The 14,241-nt window shown below is 43.9% G+C and overlaps 1 protein-coding gene across 1 annotated transcript in view; it reads left to right on the forward strand.

The window, feature by feature from the left end:
• Positions 1-932: 932 nt before the first annotated feature.
• The window catches only part of LOC137299764 (protein lifeguard 1-like), a 71,442-nt gene continuing 58,133 nt past the window's right edge, over positions 933-14,241 (forward strand). The window contains exon 1 of the mRNA XM_067968712.1: positions 933-1,084. The gene's annotated coding sequence lies outside the window, so the exon portion shown is untranslated. The remainder of the gene's footprint in view (positions 1,085-14,241) is intronic.

The raw sequence follows: 14,241 nt of genomic DNA on the forward strand, positions 1-14,241 counted from the left end.
TGGGGTCCCAGCCTAATCTAAGATATGTGATTTGAGAACCTCTCATTCACTACTCACCTGACGAAGGAGATAATCTCCGAAAGCTTGTGATTTTAAAATAAAGTTGTTGGACTCTAACCTGGTGTTGTCAGATTCCTCTAATTAATTTGTCAGACATGATTTCCCCTTCGTAAAACCATGTTGACTCTCCTTGATTGTGTTGTGAGTCTCCAAGTGTCCTGCTACTACTTCCTTAATAATATCCTCTCCCCCTCTATCCTCTCCCTCCCTCTCTCCCTGCTCTCTATCCTCTCCCTCCCTCTCTCCCTGCTCTCTATCCTCTCCCTCCCTCTCTCCCTACTCTCTATCCTCTCCCTCCCTCTCTCCCTACTCTCTATCCTCTCCCTCCCTCTCTCCCTACTCTCTATCCTCTCCCTCCCTCTCTCCCTACTCTCTATCCTCTCCCTCCCTCTCTCCCTACTCTCTATCCTCTCCCTCCCTCTCTCCCTGCTCTCTATCCTCTCCCTCCCTCTCTCCCTACTCTCTATCCTCTCCCTCCCTCTCTCCCTACTCTCTATCCTCCCCCTCTCTCCCTACTCTCTATCCTCACCCTCCCTCTCTCCCTGCTCTCTATCCTCACCCTCCCTCTCTCCCTGCTCTCTATCCTCTCCCTCCCTCTCTCCCTGCTCTCTATCCTCTCCCTCCCTCTCTCCCTGCTCTCTATCCTCTCCCTCCCTCTCTCCCTACTCTCTATCCTCTCCCTCCCTCTCTCCCTGCTCTCTATCCTCTCCCTCCCTCTCTCCCTACTCTCTATCCTCTCCCTCCCTCTCTCCCTACTCTCTATCCTCTCCCTCTATCCTCTCCCTCCTCCCCCTCTCTCCCCCCCCCCCCTAGCGGCCGGCTGGTGATTCAGCCGGTGAATTGACGATGTCAACACGTGACTGCGTGCGCAGCTATTCTGATCCGAGCTGAGCTGAGGGTGAAGACGGGGAGTAAGAGGAGGAGAATCTGGTGAAGAGTTCGGCGTTAAATTGCAAACAGAGACGGAAGAATTAAAAAGAGAGGACCACACTTTAAAAACTAACCACGCCGTTGGTATCCTGAGGTGAACACACAGCGGATCGGGATCGGGGGGTCGAGGAAGGGCATTTGGTCGAGCTCGGGGGGGGAGGGAAGAGAGAGAGAGAGGGATTGGGTAAATTAGACTGATGTTTGGGGTTTAAAGCCTCATTTCACGTTTCTCTTTTATTTTATATTTAAAATTGTCTCAATTTCGTTTAATTCATGGAAAAATGTATGTTGTATAAATTAAATGATGGCGCTGGGGCCGCAGCCGCAGAGAGGGAGTCAAACCCCGAAAACCCATCGACACTCGCGGGGAAAATGCGGGAAAAAAAATTAATCAGTATTTGTCTCGTATAAAACGCGGGGGTTTTTTTGATAACTTCTTTTCCTTGGTGCGTCAGAGGCGGCGAGGAGAGAGAGGATTGCGACGCGCTGCTCAAAATGATAATTAGATTCTTGGGGCGAGAGGGGAAGGAGGAGGAAAGCTGTCGGTTTTAGATTAAATAGAGGAGGGGGGGGGGTTGAGATTATTTAGTGGTTTTGTTTACGGTGGTGGGGTGGGGGAGTTGTGAAGATTGACAAGATGGTGGGGTTGGAGTCGCGGGTTGGCATCATTCTCGACGCCACAGCGTTTTCTTTCATTATTGTAATTGAAGCCGACGCCATCGTTGACTCGGTGTGTTTGGGCAGATGATGTTTGCCAGGATTTATGGCCGTGCGTTTCAGTGCTGTGCTTTTATCAAATGCTGATGTTTTGGAAATCAGTGGATTGTAGTGGACTCTGCTGATCCAGCGCTGCTCATAGCAACGGGTTTTTCATTAGCATTTAATTCGTGGAACATTACAATTGGTACTTGTAGAAATGCGCTGTCTTTAATTTCTCATTATGTGACTGCTGTAGTTTGACGTTTAGTGCATTTGCTGACAAATCATTTATCTGCATTTTCCATTTAAGATTCAGATCACTGCTTTCAGGTTACGCTCCATTGCTTGCTATTTGGTCTCGTGTCTTGTTATTTATTCAAGGACACAATCCTGCTGAGGGGGTGGTGGTTAGGGGTATGGTTATAAATCAGAGGCCAGGTATTTTGTAGCATTGTTGTCACCAGTTAGGCACAATGAGCCCGACTGGCCATAATCACATGGCCTGATGTGCGTTAACAGTGGTGCTGCATTCAGCTGAGAAGGTAGGTTTCATACGAATGGGAAACAATTTATTAATGGTGCTCGGTGAAAGTGAAACAGTAAAAGAGAAACCAGATGGATAGGATGAAAGTTCCCTTTGCTGGTTGTAAGGGTTCCATGTTAACTTGAGTCCTTGATAAACTCAATTGAATTTTTAATCCCTAATTTGGGGATGGGTCGGGGAACAAAAAGCAAGTTCGTTTTTTTTCAAGACGTTTTTAAAGGAGGGCTAAAGCAAGCTAAAATTGTTTTGGAAGAGTTCTAGAGGACATAACAGCTGAACCATCGACCTCCGGTGCTGGAATCAGTGGAACAGAGGGTTTGGGCTGGGACGCATGGATATTTAGCTCATTGCACTTGTGCCATCTACTCATTTGGTACAATCCCATTTCCATGCCCTTTCTCTGTACCCTTCATAGAATCATAGAAGTTTACAACATGGAAACAGGCCCTTCGGCCCAACATGTCCATGTCGCCCAGTTTATACCACTAAGCTAGTCCCAATTGCCTGCACTTGGCCCATATCCCTCTATACCCATCTTACCCATGTAACTGTCCAAATGCTTTTTAAAAGACAAAATTGTACCCGCCTCTACTACTGCCTCTGGCAGCTCGTTCCAGACACTCACCACCCTTTGAGTGAAAAAATTGCCCCTCTGGACCCTTTTGTATCTCTCCCCTCTCACCTTAAATCTATGTCCCCTCGTTATAGACTCCCCTACCTTTGGGAAAAGATTTTGACTATCTACCTTATCTATGCCCCTCATTATTTTATAGACTTGTATAAGATCACCCCTCAACCTCCTACTCTCCAGGGAAAAAAGTCCCAGTCTGTCTAACCTCTCCCTATAAGTCAAACCATCAAGTCCCGGTAGCATCCTAGTAAATCTTTTCTGCACTCTTTCTAGTTTAATAATATCCTTTCTATAATAGGGTGACCAGAACTGTACACAGTATTCCAAGTGTGGCCTAACTAATGTCTTGTACAACTTCAACAAGACATCCCAACTCCTGCATTCAATGTTCTGACCAATGAAGCCAAGCAAGCTGAATGCCTTCTTCACCACCCTATCCACCTGTGACTCCACTTTCAAGGAGCTATGAACCTGTACTCCTAGATCTCTTTGTTCTATAACTCTCCCCAACGCCCTACCATTAACGGAGTAGGTCCTGGCCCGATTCGATCTCCCAAAATGCATCACCTCACATTTATCTAAATTAAACTCCATCTGCCATTCATCGGCCCACTGGCCCAATTTATCAAGATCCCGTTGCAATCCTAGATAACCTTCTTCACTGTCCACAATGCCACCAATCTTGGTGTCATCTGCAAACTTACTAACCATGCCTCCTAAATTCTCATCCAAATCATTAATATAAATAACAAATAACAGCGGACCCAGCACCGATCCCTGAGGCACACCGCTGGTCACAGGCCTCCAATTTGAAAAACAACCCTCTACACCCACCCTCAAAGTTCTTCCTTTTCCAAATACTTATCCAAATCCCTTTTAAATTATGTAGTCTGCCTTGGTAGCCACTTGTGGTAAAGTGTTCCATGTTCTAATAACTCAAGAAAAGATTTTTTTTAACTTGCTCCCTTTGTTCTAGTAATCCTGCATCTTTGCCCCTTGGTTACCAATGTTTCCACTGGTAGGCAAAATCTATTTACCCTCTGCAAACCTCTTGCATCCCCCTTAACCTTCTCTGTTCCATAGGGGGATTCTGAGACTGTTGAAGGAACCTTAGAAGATTACAGCACCGAAGGAGGCCATTCAGCCTTTCATCTGGCTCTTTGTTAAAGCAATCCAAAACTAATCCCATTGCCCTACCACTAGCCTTACATTTTCATCCAAAGGTGAAAGACACCTTAATGCAGTCCTTTTTTGATTATAATGTATTTTGCCCTTTGGTGATAACTTAGGGGAGGATCTTTTTTTCTTTTGCGCCAGATAATCCATTCTGGTCAGTGTGCAACTGCAGGCCTGCACAGTAAAGTGATGCAATGCACCAGAATAGAGAATGTCAGTGATGTATTGGTTAGGGTGACTGCTTTTATGCTCTGGATAATCAACAATCTAGTGTCATTCCTTTAATTGGACATCCTTTCTAGCTGTGTACATCAAGTGAGTTATATGCCTGCATGGGACAAATGTGAATTATCACGTTTTCTAATGTGGGTGTGGACCAGTGCTCACTGCTGTTGTCAGCTTTAGCTTGACTGTGGAAAAAGCTGAAACAGTATTAAAGGATTAATTTTCTTCTGTTGAATGCTGCCTAATTTCCTGTTGCCAGGCATATCTTTCTAGTATTTACTGCTGACCATTCTCCTCCTACCTGTGCAGCTAGAGGGACTGAGCTTAGGATCTTTCATTGATCTTAACATGATCGAGTTCAATGTAGTGTTTGAAAGGGAAAAAAGTGAATCAGCCGCTAAGATTCGAGACTTGGGTAAGGCCGACTTCAATGGGATGAGACAGAGACTGTCCACAGTAAACTGGGCAAATCTGTTAATGGGGAAAACGACTGATGATCAGTGGGAAATGTTTAAAGAAACATTTAAAGTGATACAGTACCGGTTTATACCCCTGAGGGGCAAGAACTCTACTTGCCAAAAAAAACAGCCATGGACAACTAAAGAGGTAAGGGACAGTATAAGACATAAGGAAAGGGCATACAAAAAGGCAAAAAATGGCACAGATCCTGGCAAATGGGAAAGATACAAAGGGTCACAAAACAGATAGTAAGGGCTACAAAAAGAGAGTATGAAAAGAAACTTGCAAGGGATATCAAAACCAATACGAAGAACTTTTATAGTTATATTAGGAAAAAGAGGGTGGTCAGGAGCAGTGTTGGCCCCTTAAAAACTGATAGTGGGGATATTGTCATTGACAATGGGGAAATGGCGGACATGTTGAACAATTACTTTGCGTATCCCAAGAAAACTAATATTGAATCGGGGACCGGGACTCGATAAAATTAATCTAAGTAAAGCAACAGTAATGAAAATAATAGCACTAAAGAGTGACAAATCCCCAGGACCAGATGGTTTCCATCCCAGGGTTTTAAAGGAAGTAGGTGAGCACATTGCAGATGCCCTAACTATAATCTTTCAAAGTTCTCTAGATTCAGGAACCATCCCCCTCAATTGGAAAATTGCACATGTCACTCCGCTTTTTAAGAAAGTAGAGAGAGGGAAACCAGGGAATTATAGACCAGTTAGCCTAACATCTGTTGTGGGGAAAATGCTGGAGTCTATAATTAAGGATAGGGTGACTGAACACTTCGAGAATTTTCAGTTTAAAAAAGGTCGGTCGTGCCTGACAAATTTTTTGAAGAAGTGACTAAAGTAGTGGACAGGGGAATGTCAATGGATGTTATTTATATGGACTTCCAGAAGGCATTTGATAAGGTCCCACATAAGAGACTGTTAGCTAAGATAGAAGCCCATGGAATCGAGGGAAAAGTACGGACTTGGTTAGGAAGTTGGCTGAGCGAAAGGCGACAGAGAGTAGGGATAATGGGAAGGTACTCACATTGGCAGGATGTGACTAGTGGAGTCCCGCAGGGATCTGTCTTGGGGCCTCAATTATTCACTATTTATTAACGGCTTAGATGAAGGTATAGAAAGTATCATATCTAAGTTTGCCGATGACACAAAGATTGGTGTCATTGTAAGCAGTGTAGATGAAAACATAAAATTACAAAGCAATATTGATAGATTAGGTGAATGGGTAAAACTGTGGCAAATGGAATTCAATGTAGACAAATGTGAGGTCATCTACTTTGGATCAAAAAAGGATAGAACAGGGTACTTTCTAAAATGGGAAAAAGTTAAAAACAGTGGATGTCCAAAGGGACTTAGAGGTTCAGGTACATAGATCATTGAAGTGTCATGAACGGGTGCAGAAAATAATCAATAGGACTAATGGAATGCTGGCCTTTATATCTAGAGGACTAGAGTACAAGGGGGCAGAAGTTATGCTGCAGCTATACAAAACCCTGGTTAGACCGCACCTGGAGTACTGAGAGCAGTTCTGGGCACGGCACCTTCGGAAGGACATATTGGCCTTCGAGGGAGTGCAGCGTAGGTTTACTAGAATGATACCCGGACTTCAAGGGTTAAGTTACGAGGAGAGATTACACAAATTGGGGTTGTATTCTCTAGAGTTTAGAAGGTTAAGGGGTGATCTGATCAAAGTTAATAAGATATTAAGGGGAACAGATAGGGTGGATCGAGAGAAACTATTTCCGCTGGTTGGGGATTCTAGGAGTAGGGGGCACAGTCTAAAAATTAGAGCCGGTCCTTCAGGAGTGAGATTAGAAAACACTTCTAGACACAAAGGGTGGTAGAAGTTTGGAACTCTCTTCCGCAAACGGCAATTGATACTAGCTCAATTGCTAAATTTAAATCTTGTAAACAATTTTACAACACCAAGTTATAGTCCAGCAATTTTATTTTAAATTCTCAAGCTTTCGGAGGCTTCCTCCTTCGTCAGGTGAACGATGTGAAATTTCACATCGTTCACCTGACGAAGGAGGAAGCCTCCGAAAGCTTGAGAATTTAAAATAAAATTGCTGGACTATAACTTGGTGTTGTAAAATTGTTTACAATTGTCAACCCCAGTCCATCACCGGCATCTCCACATCATAATTTTAGATCTGAGAGAGATGGCTTTTTGGCAACCAAAGGTATGAAGGGATATGGGCCAAAGGCAGGTATATGGAGTTAGATCACAGATCAGCCATGATCTTATCAAATGGCGGAGCAGGCACGAGGGGCTGAATGGCCTACTCATGTTCCTAGTGTTTTAAATTTATGTCTTGGGATAGCAACTGCTTTGTTACCTTCTTTACTCATCTCCAGATGTCTCTTATGTACACTGCATTGAGATGGGTAGATTCTGTTTGAGCACCATCAACAAAATAGACCACCTTTCATAAAATGTAATATTGACATGGTTTCTGTGGGAACCACTCTTCATTCTGCCACTGGTGTCATCTTGGAATGACTTTTTTTCCTGCCAGTGGTGTATAAATAAACATGCCAGTGTATGAAGGAAATGGAAAAGAAACATTCATGATGATAAGCGTTGAACCTGTCTCAATATTCCCATAAATCTAGAAAAACATGCATTTGGAATACCTAAGACTGGTTCACTGTCTCTACTTTCCTGGAGCAGGTGGTTTTTATACAAACAGCATTATTGATGTATATTTTATGAGTCTTCGAGCTATCAGTTCACTGCAGGTTGGAAGGAACATTTATGTGGTTGCATTTCTTTATGTAAAACGATCTTGAAGTAGAGGGTGTTCACCTCGTTTGTATCTGAATTTCTGCCTTCAATTAGCCCACAAAATAATTCTTTTGCCGTAGCCCATTTAATCTCCTTTAATCTTTCTTCCCCCACCCACCCCTCTCCTTAGCGTCACAGCCTAGATCTTTGGAGCCACTAATAAAAGCTCTGCAGTTGCCCCATTGTGGGCCGCAAGACCCAGGCTTTTAACAGCAACTGGTGTTTTTGCATTGGTGACTGGGTAAATCAACTGAGATAGGGTTAACTGACACCTTTGTATCTTGGCCATTTGTTTCTTACAAACTTGACATTTCACATTGTGTTGTGTAAGACTACTTGTTTCTGATCTATCAGGGCAGTAAACATCGCTCTTCTCTGGTTAGGGAGTTAGTTGATGAGGGGTGATCAATCTAAAATTGTCATTGGGAGAAAGGAGTGGGAATTAAGGTAATTCTTTAGTAGAGAAAGGACGAACTTGCATTTATAAAGTGCCTTTCACATCTTTGGGATGTGTCAAACACCTCGTAGCCAGAGGCAAACGCGGTAGCCAATTTGCGCACTGCAAGGTCCTACAAACAGCAGTGAGAAAAATGGCCAGATAATTTGCTTTGTAATGTCGGTGAAGAGATGGATGTTGATCAGAACTCCCTGCTCTGCAAATGGCGCCATGGGCTCTTTTGCATTCATCAGACCAGCAAGCAGGCCTTTGGTTTAATGGCTTATTTGAAAATCAGCATTTCCAACAAAGCAGCCACTCCCACAGTACTACAAGTGTCAGCCTAGACTATGTGCTCAAATGTTGGTTGTGGGACCTGAATCAATGACTTTTTGACTGAGGTGAGGATACTACCATTGAATGGTGGTGGAGCATAGAATGCTTTGCCACAGCAAGTAGTTAAGCAGTTAAGGCCTGTATTTTTTTAAGGGGGGAAAAATGATACAGGCCTATGGGGATAGAGCAGGGCAGTAGGATTAGTTTTTAGTTGCTCTAGAAAAGAGTTGGCATGATTGGCCGAATGGTCCCAGTCTGTGCTGTAAACCCTTATGGTTCTTTCTGTTTCTCCCCCTGAAGATTTTGCGCCTCCAAAAAAATGATGTATTCCTGCATGGCTTCTGATTTAAATAATTAATATGCATACTGTGCTGTCACCAGTGACAGGGCAGTAAAGGAAGCAGTGTGTCTGAAGGAGTCTGAGACCCATCAAAAGAGGTGGTTTTCACAGGCATCTGCTGAAGTAGCACTACTCTTCACCCCCCCATGACACTGGATCATGTGGAACTCCTGAGGTAAATGTAAATTGTTCCCTAACTCTCCAATATTAATTCAAAAACAAAATACTGCATTTACTGGAAATCTGAAATGGAAACACTCAGCAGGTCAGGCAGCATCGGTGGAGAAAGAAAAAGAGTTAATGTTTCAGTTTGATGAACTTATGTCAGAACTGGGAGAAATAAAGATTTGACAGTCTTTAAGCAAGTACAGAGCCTGGGTGCGGGAGGTTGGGAAGGTCATCGACCTGAAACGTTAACTCTTTCTTTCTCTGAATATGCTGCCTGACCCACTGAGTGTTTCCAGCATTTTCTGCTTTTATTTCAGATTTCCAGCATCTGCAGTATTCTGCTTTTATTTTTAATGTTAATGCTGATGGCACTAAATATAGTGAGCTCACTGTCAACTGTTGACCAGAGACAGCAATGTTTTACAAGTCTAATAGTCTAATTATTTCTGTGAAATGTTTTTTTGTTCAGATTGATTTAGTTCAATGATTAAATGAGCTGACTTTTTAATCTATTGTCTGCAGTTACTTGGTATTCTGACTTGAACAAAGATTTTGTGGCAAAGCAGTTCTTTATCAAAATAATTGTTCTGTTAATTAGCTTGCAGACAGACATCAGCTACAAGTATATTTACATGTGGTTTTTTTGGAGGTATTCATGCAGTGGAGCACAGTCCCTTTTATGTGGTAAATAGTGTGTGAATTCCAGTACCCAGTGGGAGTTAGCATTTGATTGCACTCATTTTGCACAGTTCCCAGATCCATTCATTTCCAAAGCTGTTGCTGCACTTTCCAACTGGATGAGTTGCACTTTCCTCTAGCTGGTAAAACAAAAGCTATCCTCTTCAGCTCCCGCCTCTGACCACAACTCTTAGTAACTTCCCCAGCTGCCATTTTAGGCTAAGTCTGGAGGTGCAGAACCTTTGTGCCCTTAATAATGATGTGGAGATGCCGGTGATGGACTGGGGTGGACAAATGTAAGGAATCTTACAACACCAGATTATAGTCCAACAGATTTATTTTAAAATCACAAGCTTTCGGAGATTATCCCCTTCGTCAGGTGAATGAGTGAAAAGGTTCTCAAATCGCATATCTTATACTAGGCTGGGACAGCATCACACCAATCAAAAGGTGTCGTCGTTGTTCAAACAGGCCAGTCACGGAGAACAGCACGTCCCAGTATGCTGGATATACATTGTGTCAATTACACAGACAGAAAGAAACCCAAATGGCAGAGAGAGAGAGAATATTATAAGAGTATAAGATATGCGATTTGAGAACCTTTTCACTCATTCACCTGACGAAGGGGATAATCTCCGAAAGCTTGTGATTTTAAAATAAATTTGTTGGACTATAATCTGGTGTTGTAAGATTCCTTACCCTTAATAATGAGCTACGCTTCTTTCCCTACTTCCAATCTATTGCCAAAGTTGCTTTCTTTGATGTCAAACATTGTTCTCTTCCAACCTAACTCTCTTTCTCTACCCTATTGGAAAGAAACTTAGAACTTGCATTTGTATAGCACCTTTCAGGACATCCCAAACTTCCCATTGGGACCTTAATCTACACCATTGTCCGCTTGAAGTTTGACTTCTCTAATGCTCTCCGCCTGCACAAACTTCAAATCTTGTACACAAAGCGACTCCATGTCCCCTGTTCTGGCCAAATGCCGCTTGCTCCCTGTGCCACAGCAAGTTGACTTTGAAATCCTGATGTGGTTGCTCCCAATTTTGCCTTCAGCTGTATGTTCCTGCTGTAATTTCTGCTTTCTCATTGTTTGCTGCTGTAACACTGGATCATTCCCCATTCCTTCTGCTCCACTATTGATGGCTGTTCTTTGTCACTATACTTGTACTTTTCTAAATCCTTTCATGCTTTCAAAAGCCTCCTAAAGCCCCTTTTAACCAAGCTTTTTCTTGTGCTCAGCATCAACCTGTTTTCCTCTACCCCGTTTACAAGAAAAACATTTGAGTTTTTTTTAAAGAGTTACAGGAATGTAAATTCAGAACTCAGCAACGCTTATGTCTTCTCATGAAGTGAGGATGGGTGGTCAGATAGGGCTTCTACTGTAGCACAGAAGCGGGCAGAGGTGTCTGGGGGGAAAACCAAATTTTAAAAAAAACAAGGTAAACTCTTGACCTCATACTTGTATGAATTAGAAAGTAGCATCAAACTTTAGAAAGCCTTATTCACACAGATGCCATTTTGAAACTTCTGTTTTTTTAGAACGGTGCTGTGAATATTAAGAGCTCCTAATGGGATTAACACTCAGATATTAATAAGAGCCAGCTGTTTGACAGTGCCAGCTCCTTGTGTCCAAGACATTGTTTTGGACTCTTAATTTGGACTAGTTCCACCATTTACTGTAATAAGCAATGGAGTGAGTTCTTTTATAATCGCTGATGGCTAGTGTGCCCTAAACTGAAGGGTTTATGATTATGGTGTAATTACATGTGATCAGTCAATTACTGGAAATGTATGGTTTGTGTGTTTATTTCAGGGAGGCAAGAGCAGTGAGTTTCTGAAATTTCTAATTCAGCTGTTGTATGCTGAATTCTGCTTATCTCTTTTTATTGATTCGTTGGATGTGGGCGTTGCTGGCAAAGCCAGTTTTTATTGCCGATCTTTAATTGCCCTTGAGAAGGTGATGGTGAGCCGCCTTCTTGAACCGTTGCAGTCCATGTGTTGAAGGTATTGCCACAGTGCTATTAAGTAGGGAGTTCCAGAATTTTGACCCAGTGGCAATATATTTCCAAGTCAAGATGGTGTGTGACTTGGAGGGAAATGTGCAGGTGGTGGTGTTCCCATGTGCCTGCTGCCCTTGTCCTTCTAGGTGGTAGAGGTCATGGGTTTAGGAGGTGCTGTCGAAGAAGCCTTGGCCAGTTGCTGCAGTGCAGCGATACAAAATATGGTCTGCAGGATGCTGCTTCGGCCAAACACCCACGCCCTTCACCGGCGCTCTGTGGCTGCAGTGCATCGTGCAGATGGTACACACTGCAGCCACGGAGTGCCGGTGGTGGATGGTGTGCCAATCAAATGGGTTGCTTTGTCCTGGATGGTGTTGAGCTTATTGAGTGTTGTTGGAGCAGCACTCATCCAGGCAAGTGGAGAGCATTCCATCACACTCCTGACTTGTGCCTTCGAGATGGTGGAAAGGCTTTGCGGAGTCACTTGCAGCAGAATACCCAGCCTCTGACCTGCTTTTGTAGCCACAGTATTTGTGGCTGGTCCAGTTAAGTTTCTGATCAATGGTGACCCCTAGGATGTTGATGGTGGGGAATTCGTTGATGGTAATGCCGTTGAATGTCATGGGGAGATGGTTAGACTCTCTCTTGTTGGAGATGGTCGTTGCCTGGCACTGGTACGGAGGTTACTTGCCACTTATCCGCTCAAGCCTGGATGTTGTCCAAGTCTTGCTGCTTGCGGGCACGGACTGCTTCATTATCTGAGGGGTTGCGAATGAAACTGAACACTGTGCAATCATCAGTGAACATCCCCACTTCTGACCTTATGATGGAGGGAAAGTCATTGATGAAGCAGCTGAAGATGGTTGGGCCTAGGACACTGCCCTGAGGAACTCTTGCAGCGATGTCCTGGGGTTGAGATGATTGGCCTCCAACAACCACTACCATCTTCCTTTGTGCTAGGTATGACTCCAGCCACTGGAGAGTTTCCCCGATTCCCATTGACTTCAATTTTACCAAGGCTCCTTGGTGCCACACTCGGTCAAATGCTGCCTTGATGTCAAGAGCTGTCACTCTCACCTCACCTCTGGAATTCAGCTCTTTTGTCTGTGTTTGGACCAAGGCTGTAATGAGGTCTGGAGCCGAGTGGTCCTTGTGGAACCCAAACTGAGCATCAGTGAACAGGTTATTGGTGAGTAAGTGTCCCTTGATAGCACTGTCGACGACACCTTCCATCACTTTGCTGATTGAGAGTAGACGGATGGGGTGGTAATTGGCCGGATTGAATTTGTCCTGCTTTTAGTGGACAGGACATACCTAGGCAATTTTCCACTTTCTCGGGTAGATGCCACTGTTGTAGCTGTACTGGCACAGCTTGGCTAGAGATGCGGCCAGTTCTGAAGCACTAGCCTTCAGCACTACAGCCGGGATGTTCTCTGGACCCATAGCCTTTGCTGTATCCAGTGCACTCAGCCGTTTCTTGATGTCACATGGAGTGAATGGAATTGGCTAAAGACTGGCTTCTGTGATGATGGGGATCTCGGCAGGAAGCCAAGATGGATCATCCACTCAGCACTTCTGGCTGTAGACGGTTGCAAACGCTTTAGCCTTGTCTTTTGCTCTCACATGCTCGGCTCTGCCATCATTGAGGAAGGAGATATTCAAGGAGCCTCCTCTTCCTGTTGGTTGTTTAATTGTCCACCACCATTCATGACTGCATGTGGCAGGACTGCAGAGCTTTGATCTGATTTGTTGGTTGTGGGAACGCTTGGCTCTGTCTATAGCATGCATGTAGTTCTGTGTTGTAGCTTCACTAGGTTGGCACCTAATTTTTTAGGTATGCCTGGTGCTGCTCCTGGCATGCTCTTCTACACTCCTTGTTGAACCAGAGTTGATCTCCTGGCTTGTTGGTAATGGTAGAGTGAGGGATATGCCGGGCCATGAGGTTACAGATTGTGCTGGAATACAATTCTGCTGCTGATGGCCCATAGCACCTCCATGGATGCCCAGTTTTGAGCTGCTGAATCTTTTCTGAATCTATCCCATTTAGCATGGTGATAGTGCCACCAAACATGATGGACGGTGTCCTTAGTGTGAAAACAGGACATTGTCTCCACGAGGACTGTGCTGTGGCCACTCCTACCAATACCATCATGGACAGTTGCATCTGCGACGGGTAGATTGGTGACGACGAGGTCAAGTAGGTTTTTCCCTTGTGTTGGTTGTCTCACCACCTGCCGCAGGCCCAGTCTGGTAGCTTGTCCTTCAGGACTCAGCCAGCTCGGTCAGTAGTGGTGCTGGTCATTGAAGTCCCCCACCCAATTTGAGCTAAAGGCCATAAAGCAACTTTTTTGTTCTGTGAAAGTTGTCAGGCAAGGCTGCCTGTTATCTGGCTGCTACATACACTATGACTCAGCTCAATTGTAAGCTAGTTATAGGGGATAAAATGTTCTGTAATCCTGTACTATTTTGAAATGTTTTTTGTAGTATTTCAGTTTTTTTTCACTGGAAACAGGAATGCTTGTTTTACTGCATGTTTTAGGAATCTGCGGTACAAACTGACACTGACACCAATATAATAGCAGCTTAGTTTTAAACATTGTGTTTGAGTCCAGAACTCCCCTGGTCTATAAAGAAGTGCTTGGATATCAAAGATGGGGAGCACATATGCAGTGCTTCTATTCAAACCAGCGTTGTGCTATCATTGACCCAGTAATTATGTAACCTAATTGGTAGCATTTCTCTAAAGTCTCT

The sequence above is a fragment of the Heptranchias perlo genome, chromosome 2, assembly GCF_035084215.1.
Source record: "Heptranchias perlo isolate sHepPer1 chromosome 2, sHepPer1.hap1, whole genome shotgun sequence".
Lineage (NCBI taxonomy): Eukaryota > Metazoa > Chordata > Chondrichthyes > Hexanchiformes > Hexanchidae > Heptranchias > Heptranchias perlo.